Source organism: Carya illinoinensis, chromosome 2 (genome assembly GCF_018687715.1).
Source record: "Carya illinoinensis cultivar Pawnee chromosome 2, C.illinoinensisPawnee_v1, whole genome shotgun sequence".
Classification (NCBI taxonomy): domain Eukaryota; kingdom Viridiplantae; phylum Streptophyta; class Magnoliopsida; order Fagales; family Juglandaceae; genus Carya; species Carya illinoinensis.
Window position 1 is genome coordinate 13,789,819 of NC_056753.1, and position 15,274 is coordinate 13,805,092.

At 39.7% G+C, this 15,274-nt stretch overlaps 1 non-coding gene across 1 annotated transcript; it reads left to right on the forward strand.

Moving 5' to 3' along the window:
- Window positions 1-3,534: 3,534 nt before the first annotated feature.
- On the forward strand, window positions 3,535-3,642 carry LOC122302044. The gene has a single exon (XR_006240293.1). It is a non-coding gene; the product is annotated as a small nucleolar RNA R71 (small nucleolar RNA).
- Window positions 3,643-15,274: the final 11,632 nt, after the last annotated feature.

Below are 15,274 nucleotides of genomic sequence, written 5' to 3' on the forward strand. Positions count from 1 at the left end.
CAGATTTTACAAGTTCGCTCGAGCGAATTCAGGCAGATTCAAACGCTCGACTGCCGCTCGACAGGGAGCTCGACCATTCTTGGCCACGGGACGAGCTTTGATTGATGTTCAAAAGGGTGAGTTAACATTGAGAGTGAACAAGGAAGAAGTTATGTTCAACATTTACCAAGCCATGAGAATTCCAGAAGAGCCAAGCACTTGTTTTCGGATTGATGACATTAAGCAATGTGAAGAAAAGGCCTTTAAAGAAGATGCACCAGCCAATCACCTAGAACGAGCCTTGCAGCAAGATACATCACTTAGCAATGAAGTGGAGAGGAACTGTACTCTTATTCCTCTTAGAGATCCCGATTGAGGAAGATTGAAAAGTCTGGCTGTAGACTTTAAAACAAGCGCTTATGGGAGGCAACCCATAGATCTATCTTTATTTCTTTCATTTATTTTATTATCTTTATTTATTTAAGTTTTAATAAATTGGTTTTTGATGCAGGTTTATTTAGCAAGAATAAAGAGCTGGAAAATTTTAAAACCTCGGAAGGTTCACCATGAAACCCAGGGAAGTTCCTTTATTTCTTCAATCCTTTTTACTTTTGCATCACAATGAGGACATTGCTTAGTTTAAGTTTGGGGGTGTAAACTCCTATAATCATTTGATCCTCTTGTTTTCTAAGTCTTGGGTTGTTGATGGGTTGTTTGAGTCTCTTACCAAGCATGCATTGGAGTAAGATTGAATTCTCTATGACTCTGAAATTTGTGATTGAAGATGGTTTTGAGAAAAATTTTCAAAATTTCTTTTATGTCAAGTGAAGTTTTGTGGGTACTTTGGTTTAAATCTTTGACCTTGAACACAATTGAGCACATAGTCATTTTTCTCTTATTCCATTTTGCTTATGAAGAGAAGAAGTTGAATTAATTGAAAGAGGGAGGTTCGATTTTGCTTTGCTCTAGAATCCGTTGATGGGTCCTTGAGGCGAAATCCTAGTCGAGACCAAATATTAGAGAAATGATCTAGGCATTTCTTTGGCATAACCAAAAAGCTTTCCCAGCCGTCCTAAATGTCATGCCATCATTACATGGTGTGTTTCCATAGTCAACCCCCTTGAGCCTTCATGAGCCTTTATTGATTCTTTAAACTACATAAACCATGCCCGCTCTAAGCCTGAAAAACAATGAATCTACCGTTGATAGTTTGAGAAAATACTTTGGTGGAGAGTTACATTTAAAAGAGAAAATTGGTTTCATGATGAAACGTATTATGTTTGCTCTATTTGATCAAAGAAAAAGAAGAAGAAGAAAGGAAGTGATTGAAAAAAAAAAAAAAAGAAGAAGAGAAGAAGAGGAAAAAGAAAAAGAAAAGAAAAGAAAAGAAAAAGAAGTCGCCAAGCGGAATGTGAATTACCTCAAATTTTGTTAAGGGAAGTGTTGGTATTACATCAGTGATTACAGCAATTTTGATGCCACAAGTATGAGCATATTGCCAAGAAAGAGCTATGATTTGAATCATGTGAGTTTCTCTTTTAATGTTCTTTTCACTAAGTATTTTCCCAGTTTGATTTAATTTCCCATATCCAGTTCTTTCTTAACCCTCACCCTGTGGCCTATCATTACAACCTTAATAAAGACCTTGTGATCTTTGATTTTGGTGTTGACTACATTAGTGGAGAGGATTTCTGAAAATTAGACTTATGGAGTTAAGTTTTAAGAGAATTCTTCTGATTTTGGTTGTTCTACTTTTATCTGAGTTTGCAGGTGGTTTGAGGTTAAATTGACTATATCACACACACACTCAAGGTCTTAGCTTTAGGTTGAAGTAAACACCTAACTATTGCTTGACAAATTGCAAAATTTTTGATTGATTTTCTTGCTATCTTTGATGTTAAAAGAGTAAGATACTAGAGATGAAATCTAAATTCATAAAAGCTTGGTGAGTGATGATACTTCTCTTTGAGGTCGAGTTGATATTGCCTAAACTATCATTTGTTTTTCTTTTTGTTGAGGACAAACAAAGTTGTAAGTTTGGGGGTATTTGATGGCTTGCAAAATTTCATATTGCAGATTTTACAAGTTCGCTCGAGCGGAGGCTTTTGGCCGCTCGAGCGAATTCAGGCAGATTCAAACGCTCGACTGCCGCTCGACAGGGAACTCGAGCAGGTTGCTGAAAAACGAAGATCGCTCGAGCGGAGACATTGGCCGCTCGAGCGAAATCAGGCAGAGTCGAACGCTCGACGCGCGCTCGACACCCCACTCGAGCGAACATCGTATTTTGACAAATTTTAAGTTTTCCGCCGTGGGACCATATAAAAGGCCATTCTTCACTCTAGAGCCGCGAGTTTTGACTGGAGAACACTCTTTGGGAGAGAAAAACATAGCTAGAGGGATTCAAATCATTTGTTTTGGAGACGGAATTCCAATTTATTGCACGTACGTTGGATTCATACACGAGCACGGACGGGAGAAAGGCGTTGAATCGTTCTCTTGAGCTTTTGACGACCAGTTGAGGCTGCAAGGAGGATTTTTCAGTGTTTATTTTCTTCTTCCCATCTTCTCAGAACAATTATGGTGAATTCGTTTATGTTGAATTCCAATTCTAGCATGAGCTAAATTTTCTTCTTTCTAGGAAAACGATGTAACCTAATTCCGAACTATGCTTGTTTGTCCATGCTAATTTAATGCAATTCTCTCTTTGTTTATCTGATTTATTCTGAGTTTAATGCTTCTAATTAACTGGCCATTGATTAGATGATTATTAATCTTGTGATTTGCTATCGAAAGAGGGAATCATAGGATAGATCTTGGATATTTCAGCATAGGTAAGTATAGAGATCGAAAGACTTGTATGAACCTGTGTAGTAATTAAATCATTGGTCTTATTGCGTTCTTGATTATTTAATTTGCATACTCTTGTGTGAATTGATAAACTAGAATCACTTCCAATTGAATATCGAAAGAGGCTTTTGGATGAATTAGAGATTTGCTAATAGACAAAAGAGGTTTAAGTTAAATTAGCTGGATGAGAAAAGCATAGTGAAGAATTATGGTGAAATCGATTTCCTAGAAGTTTTCTTCCCTATTGAATTTGATCTTTGAAAGTCAGTTTTATTTTCTTTGCTTATTTCTCTTTGAGTTGATCTAAGTTTATTTGCAACTACAAAAACCTTAGCGATTCCTCTAGATAAAATTGAGATTAGTATAATTTTGGTATTTGGCAAGAGTAAGGTACCAATCCCTGAGGACGATACTCTACTTATTACTTTACTATAAAACTACGATACTGTGCACTTGCAGTTTTGCACTGGTCATGTGAGATGGTAAATTCCACCACCATTTAGGTTTCCTACAGATCGTGACCTATTTGTGTTCTCAGTAGCATTAGGCTCAGTCCAAGTGTGAGCTTTTTCTACAAGCTCATTGAGGTATTCTATGGTCTCATCAGGATCTTTTTGTAAGAACTCACCATTACACATCATCTCCACAAATTGACGCTCTTTAGGTGTAGGTCCCTCATAAAAATAGCTCACTAAGCGCCAATTCTCATACCCATGGTGAGGACACATACTCAATAGCTCCTTAAATCTTTCCCAAGACTGATACAAAGTCTCACTGTCCTTTTGTGCAAAGGTGGAGATTTGCCTTTTTAAAGCATTAGTCTTATGTTGGGGAGAGTCATCTCATTCCATGACCCGAGGCGTCTCTATACCTATGCATACAAGGTAGAGAAAAACGCAACACTAAAAATAAAAAAATCAAAACTATAAAAAGAAAAAGAAAATAAAATAAAGATGTAGCAAGCTAAAAGAGGGAACGAAGTTACCCCATTTACAAATGGCTGAAAAGAAAAACTATCTCACAATTCTTCTACCGTCTCTCCGGCAACGACACCAAAATTTGATTACGCCCAAAGAATAACGCGGTAGTTGTAGCACAGCTATGGGGTGTCGATTCCACAGGGAGATAATTTAAAAGAATAGCAAAAGGAACAAAGAAACTAAAAGAAAAATATTAAATAAGATATGGAGAACAAAGATTAATTTTAACTGCAAAATAATAGTGAAGTAAAGTGATTAACGGAAATAGTACTCAAATTTGATGAACAGTAGAGTGTCGGGAATCCCTTGCACAAATCTGACATTTTAATTATTCTTAATTCATTGGATAGCTCAATTAGGAACTCAATTTACAAAATTCCCAATTGGAAGGTATAGATTTATAGACCAAAATTCAATTAAATGTAACCCTTTGAAAAATCATTCACCACTTTTAAAATACGTAAATTACTATCCCTATTGAGAAAATCCAATAACGATAATATACTCAGTGAACGATATTGCAGAAAAAAAATTAAATCAATATAGATAAATAATTGATCTAAATATAATCAAAGAACTAATCCATTCAATAGAAAAAGCATGACTGAATCCATAAACAGAATAAATTCTATGATTATTCGGAGAAGAAAATATCAACGATGAATTGAGAATCATAAAACAAAAGAGTTTTAGTAATTAAAGATCAAATACATAAATTAAAAATAAATTTAAAATACCATCTAATGTGCAAGTTCATCCATACCCCTACTTGAGAATTTAGTTACCCATAAATATATTGGACAACAAAAATCTCTAGAAAAAACTGAAGCGAACGGTGGCAATGGAAGTGATTTTCTCCTCTCTTCAAATCTACCTCTTGTACCTCTCCTTCTCCTCTATTTCATGCTAATGATATGCTTATATAGGGTAGGAAAGAAATCCTAATGTCCTCTTAAATTTCACATAAAACAATCGCCTAATGAGACGCCCCCAAATCCCACGTACGGACACGGGGAAATCGAGACGTCCGGATGATGACATCACGGGTCACCACCCTATCGCCAAGTGCCAAGTGTATGTACATGCAACAAGTGTGCAAAAGAAAACACGCAGCGGATAAACAAAGTCATATAACTAAGTACCAGAATTTTTCTTGGTTTAATACAAAGCCGTTCAAAACATACATAATAAAATACTACAAGCCACAAATATAGTTTCAAATCCAACAACATGGCATAAACTCCAACTCAATACTCCGGCGGAGCCGCCTCCTCGAGCTCAGCCTCCTCCTCCTCCTCGATCTATGCACCAAAATCTACGGTACCAAAATGGTGCAGCAGATAAGTAAGATCCAAACGCCACTAGATAAAAACATATTAACTCAAACAATATGCATAAAAGAATGCAAATGCACAAAACCCATAAAACCACATTTTTCCACGCACGCCAAAATCCCATTTGGCCCAAAAACATATCCTTTAAACAAAGCCTCGCCATTATCCCAGATAATGGCCCAAATCAAGAAACCACCATTTTCCCAGAAAATGGATCACAAAGCCTCAACGTAACCTCGGCATTTTCCCAGAAAATGGCTCGTATCCGAAAACCATAAAACCGATCCAATTATTGCGTGCACCATGATCTCCCCTAGGGATCACCCGCACACTCTGGCTCTTGTGCCACACCGCAGGTAAAGACTACGCGTGTGACACCTAAACGAGCGATGCCTAGTACTCGCGCCCAGCGCGTTCCTGGACCAGGCCATCCTCTAGTCCCCGCCACTCTAGGGACCACGGAGTCGACACGACAGTGTTACCGTATCGTGCGATCCAGTCGTCGCCCAGCGACAACCCAGGGGATGTCGCTCAGTATTATCCACTCTAGAGTGACTAGAGGAGCTGCACCGAGATAATACCCCATCCCGACTTGGGGTCGTGATACACACGCACCCAAAAATCCATTTACACGATTAAAACCAGATTTTCTCAAATTAAATAAAATGCACATGTATGCTCCATGTAATGCACGCCTCAAGATGCAAAACATCCAACCAATCACAAAACAACAAAACCAAGCAACTCCATCCTCAATCCATCCGACCCCCAAACTCCTCGGACTCAGTCCGGAATCAACCAACCAATCCAATAAAATATTGTAAGAGCAAAATATATTTAAATCTAAAAGTAGAGTTTGGAAAATACTTACAGCGCTACAAGGTATTTTTTGAAAGCTCACGATGTTGCAAACGGCAGAGAAAAAACAACGTAACAGTGTATTTTACATTGTGGCCGTGGGTAATAAATTATCCACTTTCGAACGGGGACAAACCAAGACACGAAATTGATAGGGAACGGCCTAAGGATGTTTATGAAGCTAATGGAAGTGAGCTTTGGCCGTGGAACCAGAAAAAGGCCAAATCGGAGTTGAGTTCGTGGGAGTTGCTCCGGAAACGGATCGGAGCCGAAAATGGGTGGGTTAGGACGGCAAGAGGTAGGGGATGAAGTTGTGAAGAGGTGGTGGCCGGAGGTGGAGCGACGGCGCCGGAAACGGCAAAAATCCGTGCGGCTTAGATGGGCTGTAGGGGGTGATCGGCGACACGGATGGGGGTGATTTTCGGTGGGGTGGTGTGCCGGCCGAAGGGGAGTTGAACGGTGGTGGCTGTGTCGGCCACGCCGGCCGGACAGCGATGGGTCAGGGTGGAGAGCTGGACAGCCACGGGAGGGAGAAGGGAGAGCTGCAACGCGCGGGAGGGAAAAAGAAGAAGAAGAAAAGAAAAGAAAGAACGAAGAAAAGAAGAAAAGGAAAAAGAAAAAAAGAAAAAGGGAAAAAGAAAAAGAGAAAAGAAAATATGGAGAAAGAAAATGAGGTCCAATCCTCACCTCCGGAATCCAAAAACTGACCCGACGAAAACAATTTTAAAAACATAAAACGACTAAAATAAATTAAACACCACATCAAATAAAATAAAACCAATTAAAATACAATAATTTAAAATAAAAGAGCTAATATATTAATTAAATTAAAAACAACTCCTTCAGTGAAAATACACGTAAAAATGGGTATCACATCCTCCTCCCTTAAAAACAAATTTCATCCTCGAAATATTCAAGATCAAACACTAACTTGAAACAAGCCACATGATTCCACTGAGACCAAGTTTAAGAAACGTACTGTCATTACTCAAACAAAGAGGGGTACTGCTCCCTCATGTCAGCTACTCTCTCCCAAGAGAAATCTTGAGCTAACGGATCCCCCCATGCCACCTTTATCAGAGGTATCGTCTTAGATCTCAATTGTTGCTCTTTCCAATCCATGATCTGTGAAGGAATAACCTCATAAGTAAGGTCCGTTGCAACTAAATACGCTATGGGTTGACAAAGCGCAGCTCTTGTTGTCCAAAACTCTTCTTCAAGGATGATATATAAAAGACATCGTGAATATCCCCAAAATATTCTGGCAAAGCAACTCTATAAGCGACGGACCCTACCTTCTCCAAAATCTGAAAAGGGCCAACATATCTCGGATCCAGTTTCCTCCTTTTACCAAAATGCTTAACTCCTTTCATGGGAGAGACTTTGAGACAAACCCAATCACCTTCTTCAAAAGATAAGTCTCTCCTCCTTGTATTAGCGTAGCTTTTCTGACGACTCTGAGCTGCCGCCATTTTATCCTTTATGATCCGGACTTGACTTTGCATCTCTTGAATTATTTCAGGCCCAATAATTTTATTCTCCTCGACTTCATCCCAACATAAAGGTGATATGCACTTCCTCCCATAAAGAGCTTCATAAGGGGCCATCTGGATGGATGCATGGAAGCTATTATTATAGGCAAATTCTATGAGCGGCAAGTGATTTTTCCAACTCCCTTGAAATTCCATGACACATGCTCGCAACATATCTTCAAGGGTCTGAATAGTGCGCTCTGATTGGCCATCCGTCTGAGGGTGATATGCAGTACTGAACTTCAACTTAGTACCCAATGCTGCCTGCAAACTTTTCCAAAACTGAGATGTGAACTTTGGGTCCCGATCTGACACAATACTCTTTAGTATGCCGTGCAACCGCACTATCTCTTTCACATACAAGCGAGTCAACTTACCCAAGGAATCAGTGTTATTAACAGGCAAGAAATGAGCACTCTTCGTTAACCGGTCAACAATCACCCAAACCGAGTTCTTCCCCCTAGGGGTCCTCGGTAAGCCCACTACAAAATCCATCGTGATGTCGTCCCACTTCCACTCAGGAATAGGGAGGGGTTGGAGCATACCAGCGGGTCTTTGATGCTCGGCCTTGACTTGACGGCATGTGTGGCATCTCTCGATATACAAGGCAATATCCTTCTTCATCCCTTCCCACCAATAATTTTTCTTCAAGTCCCGGTACATCTTTGTACTGCCAGGATGAACTGAATAAGGGGCCGCATGAGCTTCTGCCATGATCCGCTTCTTGAATTCTGAATCTTTGGGGACCACTCTACGATCTCGGAACCGAAGTATTCCATCCTTATCCATACTATAGTGCAACGGCCCTCGAGATTTTCTGACTCTTTTTCTGATATCCAATAGCTCTGGATCCTTCCTTTGAAGAGTCTTCAATTCCTCAAAATCAGCCACTCGAATATCAAGAATTGAAGATAATATTTCCTCTTGCTATGAACTCTCAATAAGGAGTCTTCTCATCCCGCAAAGCAAAGAATCCAATTCTGACGATTCGGCCTCATCTTCCAAATGCGATTTTCGACTTAAAGCATCAGCAACTATATTTGCCTTCCTCGGATGATACTTGATCTCGCACTGGTAGTCACTGATTAGCTCTAGCCATCGCCTCTGCCTCATGTTCAGATTCTTCTGGGAAAACAAGTGCTTCAAGCTCTTATGATCGGTATATACTTCGCAAGCTTCCCCATACAAAAAGTGCCGCCAGATTTTAAGAGCAAATACAATCGCAGCCAATTCTAAATCATGCATTGGATAATTCTTCTCATGATCCTTTAGCTGACGAGATGCATAAGCAACAACCTGTCCCTCCTGCATAAGGACACAACCCAATCCAAATTTAGACGCATCGCTGAAAACTACAAATGGCTTGTGTGATTCTGGAAGCGCCAACACTAGTGCAGTTGTCAACCTGTTCTTCAATTCTTGGAAACTTCTCTCACACTTGTCTGACCAAATAAATTCTGCATTCTTTCTAGTCAAAGCTGTGAGAGGTCCGGATAGGCGAGAAAATCCCTCCACAGGGACTGCAGCCCTGACGTAACGTAACGTGACTTGAACATAACTTGAAATACATGACCAACTTGAGATAGAAACATTTCGTAATATGGCATAACATATAATAGACAACATATTTAACATGACATACTTGCAACAATGAATATTATATGACTTGACATACATGTAATAGATGGCATACTTAGCATGACGTACTTGTAATGTACAGTAATACATGACATAATATATTATGTAACAGATAAAAATTGATGACAGAATAAATTCTGTATAATAGACAATTACGTGATAACTTGGCATGGCATGACATATATGATAACACACATACATACACTGTAGTTCTTTTACTTAGCACACATACACAGTAGACTGCTAGTAAGTTAAAAGCTAACTTACCTCGATCTCCGAGTTTCTTATAAAACTTCAAGTGCGATCACGAGGAACTGTAATTAGTGATTCTAAAAGTTAGAACTAAATCACTAATAATTTGAAATATGGAAAATACTAACTTAAAGAGTAAAATTTCCATTTTACTCTCTACATGTGGGAAAATGACCGTTTTACCCATAACTTAAGGATTTTGCATACTAACTCCAAAAGTTTCCAAAATTTACATTCCTCATGTAAATTTTGTCCTAAACTTAAATATCAACTCAGAAAATTTAAAACAAAACACAACTATGGAAAACACATTATGGCCGAAACATCCATAAGCCATTTCTCTTGATTTTTGTTGCAATTCCTTCCAACTTCAAAACTCATGCTTAAACCAAAATTTTGCAACAAACATCTTCTAATCCTAAGTTCAAAACCATACTTAAAACATCCATTTAGAAAAAGCTAATAATCAACACCAAACTTTTTTGTAAAAATATCCAAGCACTTGAATCACAAGTTTTGACCTTAAATCAAAACATCTCCAAGAATTTCAAAAATCAAATCTTACTTCTAACATATTCATAACATCATCCTAACATCAACCATGCTTTAAATCATCAAACTAAAGTCACAAAAATCACAAAATAACATTTGGAGTTTTTGGTTTTACACTTAGTCCAAAAACAGAAACTTTTTCCTCAACTAGTTTTGATAAATCTCTTGATCAATGGCTTAAGAAGGTGAGATCTTCGAAATAAAGCATCACATGGTTTAATGATGTGTCTTAAATAGGATCCAACCATCAAACTTAAAATCACATAGCTAGAAAAAAAAATAAGCATGGATCTAATCCAAAAACATCAAATCTTAGGCCTAACCGAAATCCTCTTGCATAGAAAAATCATATATTTGAAACTAATACTAAATATCTCCAAAATAACATTATAACATGAAAATAAGAGACTTAGGATCATCATATAAAAGTATCAAAGCCTTTAGAGTAAGATCAAACCTCGAAATATTCAAACTTTCTCCAAATAAAAACTGTTTTGCCACTTCCAGTTTTCAAGTTTCTAGATCTAAGAAAATATATCATCAAAAGCTTTAGTCATGCACCAAAACCTCAATGAAAACTCTTAAACACATGCTAAGAACACTCCATAAAATTTTCGGACCAAGATATGTCCATTAGATTGGTCAAAAACTCCAAAACATAACATACTCTCCAGATTCACGCCCAGAATGACCTTTCCATGGTTAAAAATACTTTTGACTGACCAAATGACCATAGAATGATACGAAAAATACATCTACGGAAACTAGACTCAAAGAGAAACAACTTTTATGAAGGAGTAATCGTGTGAAAATACTTACAAAGGGTTGAAAATCTCCACGCAAAAGACCCAGAAATCTGCCCGAGAGAGCTCTTTTGGGTCTCTCTCTAAGAACGGGTGAAGAAATGATTAAAGTGAAGTAAGTGTGCCTTGCACAACTCAAGACTTCTGTAGGGGAATTATTTGGACCTAATGATCATTGAGTGGAGGTATACGTGTGATATGAAGTGAAGGATAGTGGGGGGCAAGGACAAAAGCTATGGGGCATGGTGCTTGATGGGGTGGGTTCCTCCATATTATTGAGTGCAGCTTGAGGCAATGAATGATCTGCCAAGTGGGGGAGGAAACTTCTCCGAAGCCTTGCCAAGGTGGCCAAATTCGTGGGCCTTAGTGGGCCTCAATTTGGTTGATCAGATGAAAAAGATTTTGCTTAGGTGTCATGATCTCACACCTTGATTTCCTTCACAATTCCATCTAATGGTTTCTCTTTGTGCCAAGTATCTAATACTATTCATTATGTGTGGTTAAGATCTTGCCAAGTGTCCAAATAAAATTTCGCTAACCTAATTTGGACATTATACACTGTGATTTTGAAAACGTTTACCGAGGTTACTATTCACTCCAAAAATAAACGTAATAAACTTAGTACTGAAAAATCCTAAATATTCAATTAAGCCTAGTCGTGTAGACTATAATGTATTCTGACACTTCTAACTATCTCAAATAATTAAAATCGTATTTATGGCACCATAGTGAGTGATAACACTAACTATGTTGACATGCTAAAACCTATGCGATTAGTCGATTCGTGTAAACTTACGGAGTTTTCATGAGGTTCTTAAAGTCAAAAGAAATTCCACAATTGAATTTCTAGCGGGCTGTTACAATAATGCCCATATCTCGATCTGAAAGCAGTTTTGGGTATATCCTTATCCCTTATCCTTAACTGTTAGTATCCTGATCTCAAATCAATCTTCGAGAACACAGCTGCTCCTTGAAGCTGATCAAACAAATCATCGATCCGTGGGAGAGGATATTTATTCTTGATGGTCACCTTATTTAATTCCCGATAATCAATGCACATTCTGAGGGTACCATCTTTCTTTTTAACAAATAGCACTGGCGCACCCCACGGCGAAGTACTAGGCTGAATAAACCCCTTATCCACCAACTCTTGCAACTGAACCTTCAACTCTTTTAATTCAGCCGGTGCCATACGATAAGGAGCTTTATGTATAGGAGCCGCTCCAGGTTCCAAGTCAATAACAAACTCCATTTCACGAACAGGGGGTAGCCCAGGCAAGTCATCCACAAACACGTCGGGAAATTCTTCCACAATGGGGATATCTACCAATGATTTCTTCTCAGACATCGAGGACACCATTTGGACTAAGAAGGCATCCGCTCCACATGCAATCTCTCTTCTTGCTTGAATTGTCGATATAACTACCGGCTTCTCTTTTAGCTTACTCCCCGCAAATTCCAGATAATCACCATCTGGGAGCTGAAAGCTAATAACTCGACTTCTGCAATTAATACTCGCAGAATATCAGTATAGCCAATCCATCCCAAGGATGATATCAAATCCCAGCTGCTTAAATACAACCAAATTTGCATCCAGAAACCCAAAGCAACTTTGGAACACCACACCACTTCACCATTTGGTAGAGCCACTACCAATGACTTTGGCAAAGGTTCCATAACCAGATTACACATCCGAGCGAAAGTGGAAGATACAAACGACTGAGAAGCACCCGAATCAAACAAAGTGCAAGCATAAAATTCATATAAACGGACTCTCCCTGAACCAAACACATTAACCCATGAAATCCAAATACAAAGAAGAAACCAAATCACACCAAAAATCAAATCCAACATTAAATTAGATTAGATCCATACCTGTAATCACTCTAGCATCATGGGTCGCTGGTGCCTCATCATCAACATTTCCAAGTGTAACAACATAAACCCGGGCTTGCACTGTTTGCCTTTGATTTGTTCTTCCACCACGTTTACCTCCACGGCTTCCTTGAACTGGCCTAGGACACTCACGAGCAAAGTGTCCCTGCTGCCCACAATTATAGCATCGAGCCCCACCCGAAGGGCACTCACCCACATGGGCACTATTACAAATTTCGCAAACTGGCACCCGTCCTCCCATACGTACACCTGAAGCCGCTTGCGGTCGAATCCTGGTCTGCTGAACATATTTCTGAGGCGAATCCGAGCTACTTCCTTCACCAGTAAAACTCCGCCTCTTATGTCCTGGAGGGGAGCCCATACTCAGATTATTCTCTCGCTCTGCAAGAGTGGCCAAGTCCACTAAATCCTGAAAAGTGGAAATCTGGTGGCAGACCACCATTCTGCGTATATCAGGACGCAGACCCTCTTGGAAACGCTCGGCCTGCATCTCCTCCGTGGCGATGAGGTGGGGAGCAAATCGCCCAAGCTCTATAAATCTTCGGGCGTACTGTTCCACGGTCATACTCCCTTGGACCAAGTTTGAGAACTCTCTTGCTTTTTGCGGCCTCACAGAAGCGGGAAAGAATCGGTCATTAAATTCTTTCTTAAAGCGCTGCCAGGTCACAGCGGCAAAAGACCCCAATTCTGACTCCAGCATCACTCTTTTTGTATCCCACCACTCAGAAGCAGTGTCTTGCAATAGATAGCTGGCATAAAGTACTTGTTGCGCCTCAATGCAACCACATACTTCAAAAGTTCTTTCTAAATCTCTGCCCCACTTTCCAGCCCGAAGTGGATCCTCTTCTCCCATGAAGGGTGGAGTTCTATGCGCTAGAAAGCGCTCATAGGTGCATCCAGCTTGCACCACGCCACTAGGCCCTCCTTGTTGTAGCCAAGGCCCTCCTTGTTGTGGCCAAGGACCTCCTTGTTGTGGCCAAGGCCCTCCTTGTTGTCGCCTAAAATTTTGCTGCATGAACTTAGTCATTTTCCTTATCGCTTGGGTTATGGAATCATCTCTCGATGTATCGTCCCGAGGCTCTTGAGTAGACTTTCTTGGCCTCACCATTTTTTCCTGCCACAAGACAACCTTTGACCCCCTTTAAGAAAACAAATAAAACCAACAACATAAAACCAAAAACCAAAACCAAACCACATAACAAGAAAACAAAAGAAACCTGCATGCAATAACATAACTAAATAAATAAATACAAGCAAACTAGCTCAAATAAATTCAAATCAAATAGCAACTTTACTTAAAATAAATTTCAAAACACAACTTTAAAAACTTTCTGGTACTACACCTACGGGATATGTGGTTTTACCCGGATGATGACATCACGGGTCACCACCCTATCGCCAAGTGCCAAGTGTGTGTACATGCAACAAGTGTGCAAAAGAAAACACGCAGCAGATAAACAAAGTCATATAACTAAATACCAGAATTTTGCTTGGTTTAATACAAAGCCGTTCAAAACATACATAATAAAATACTACAAGCCACAAATATAGTTTCAAATCCAACAACATGGCATAAACTCCAACTCAATACTTCGGCGGAGCCGCCTCCTCGAGCTCAGCCTCCTCCTCCTCCTCAATCTCTACACCAAAATCTACGGTACCAAAATGGTGCCGCAAGTAAGTAAGATCCAAACGCCACTAGATAAAAACATATTAACTCAAACAATATGCATAAAAGAATGCAAATGCACAAAACCCATAAAACCATATTTTTCCACGCACACCAAAATCCCATTTGGCCCAAAAACATATCCTTTAAACAAAGCCTCGCCATTATTCCAGATAATGGCCCAAATCAAGAAACCACCATTTTCCTAGAAAATGGATCACAAAGCCTCAACGTAACCTCGCCATTTTCCCAGAAAATGGCCCGTATCCGAAAACCATAAAACCGATCCAATTATTGCATGCACCATGATCTCTCCCCTAGGGATCACCCGCACACTTTGGCTCCTGTGCCACACCGTAGATAATGACTACGCGTGTGACACCTAAACGAGTGATGCCTAGTACTCGCGCCCAGCGCGTTCCTGGACCAGGCCATCCTCTAGTCCCCGCCACTCTAGGGACCACGGAGTCGACACGACAGCTTTACCATATCGTGCGATCCGGTCATCACCCAGCGACAACCCAGGGGATTTCACTCAATATTATCCACTCCCGAGTGACCAGAGGAGCTCCACCGAGATAATACCCCATCCCAGCTTGGGGTCGTGATACACACGCACTCGAAAATCCATTTACACGATTAAAACTGGATTTTCTCAAATTAAATAAAATGCACATGTATGCTCCATGTAATGCACGCCTCAAGATGCAAAACATCCAACCAATCACAAAACAACAAAACCAAGCAACTAAGTCCTCAATCCATCCGACCCCCGAACTCCTTGGACTCAGTCCGGAATCAACCAACCAATCCAATAAAATATTGTAAGAGCAAAGTATATTTAAATCTAAAAGTAGAGTTTGGAAAATACTTACAGCACTACAAGGTATTTTTTGAAAGCTTACGATGTTGCAAACGACGGAGAAAAAGCAAT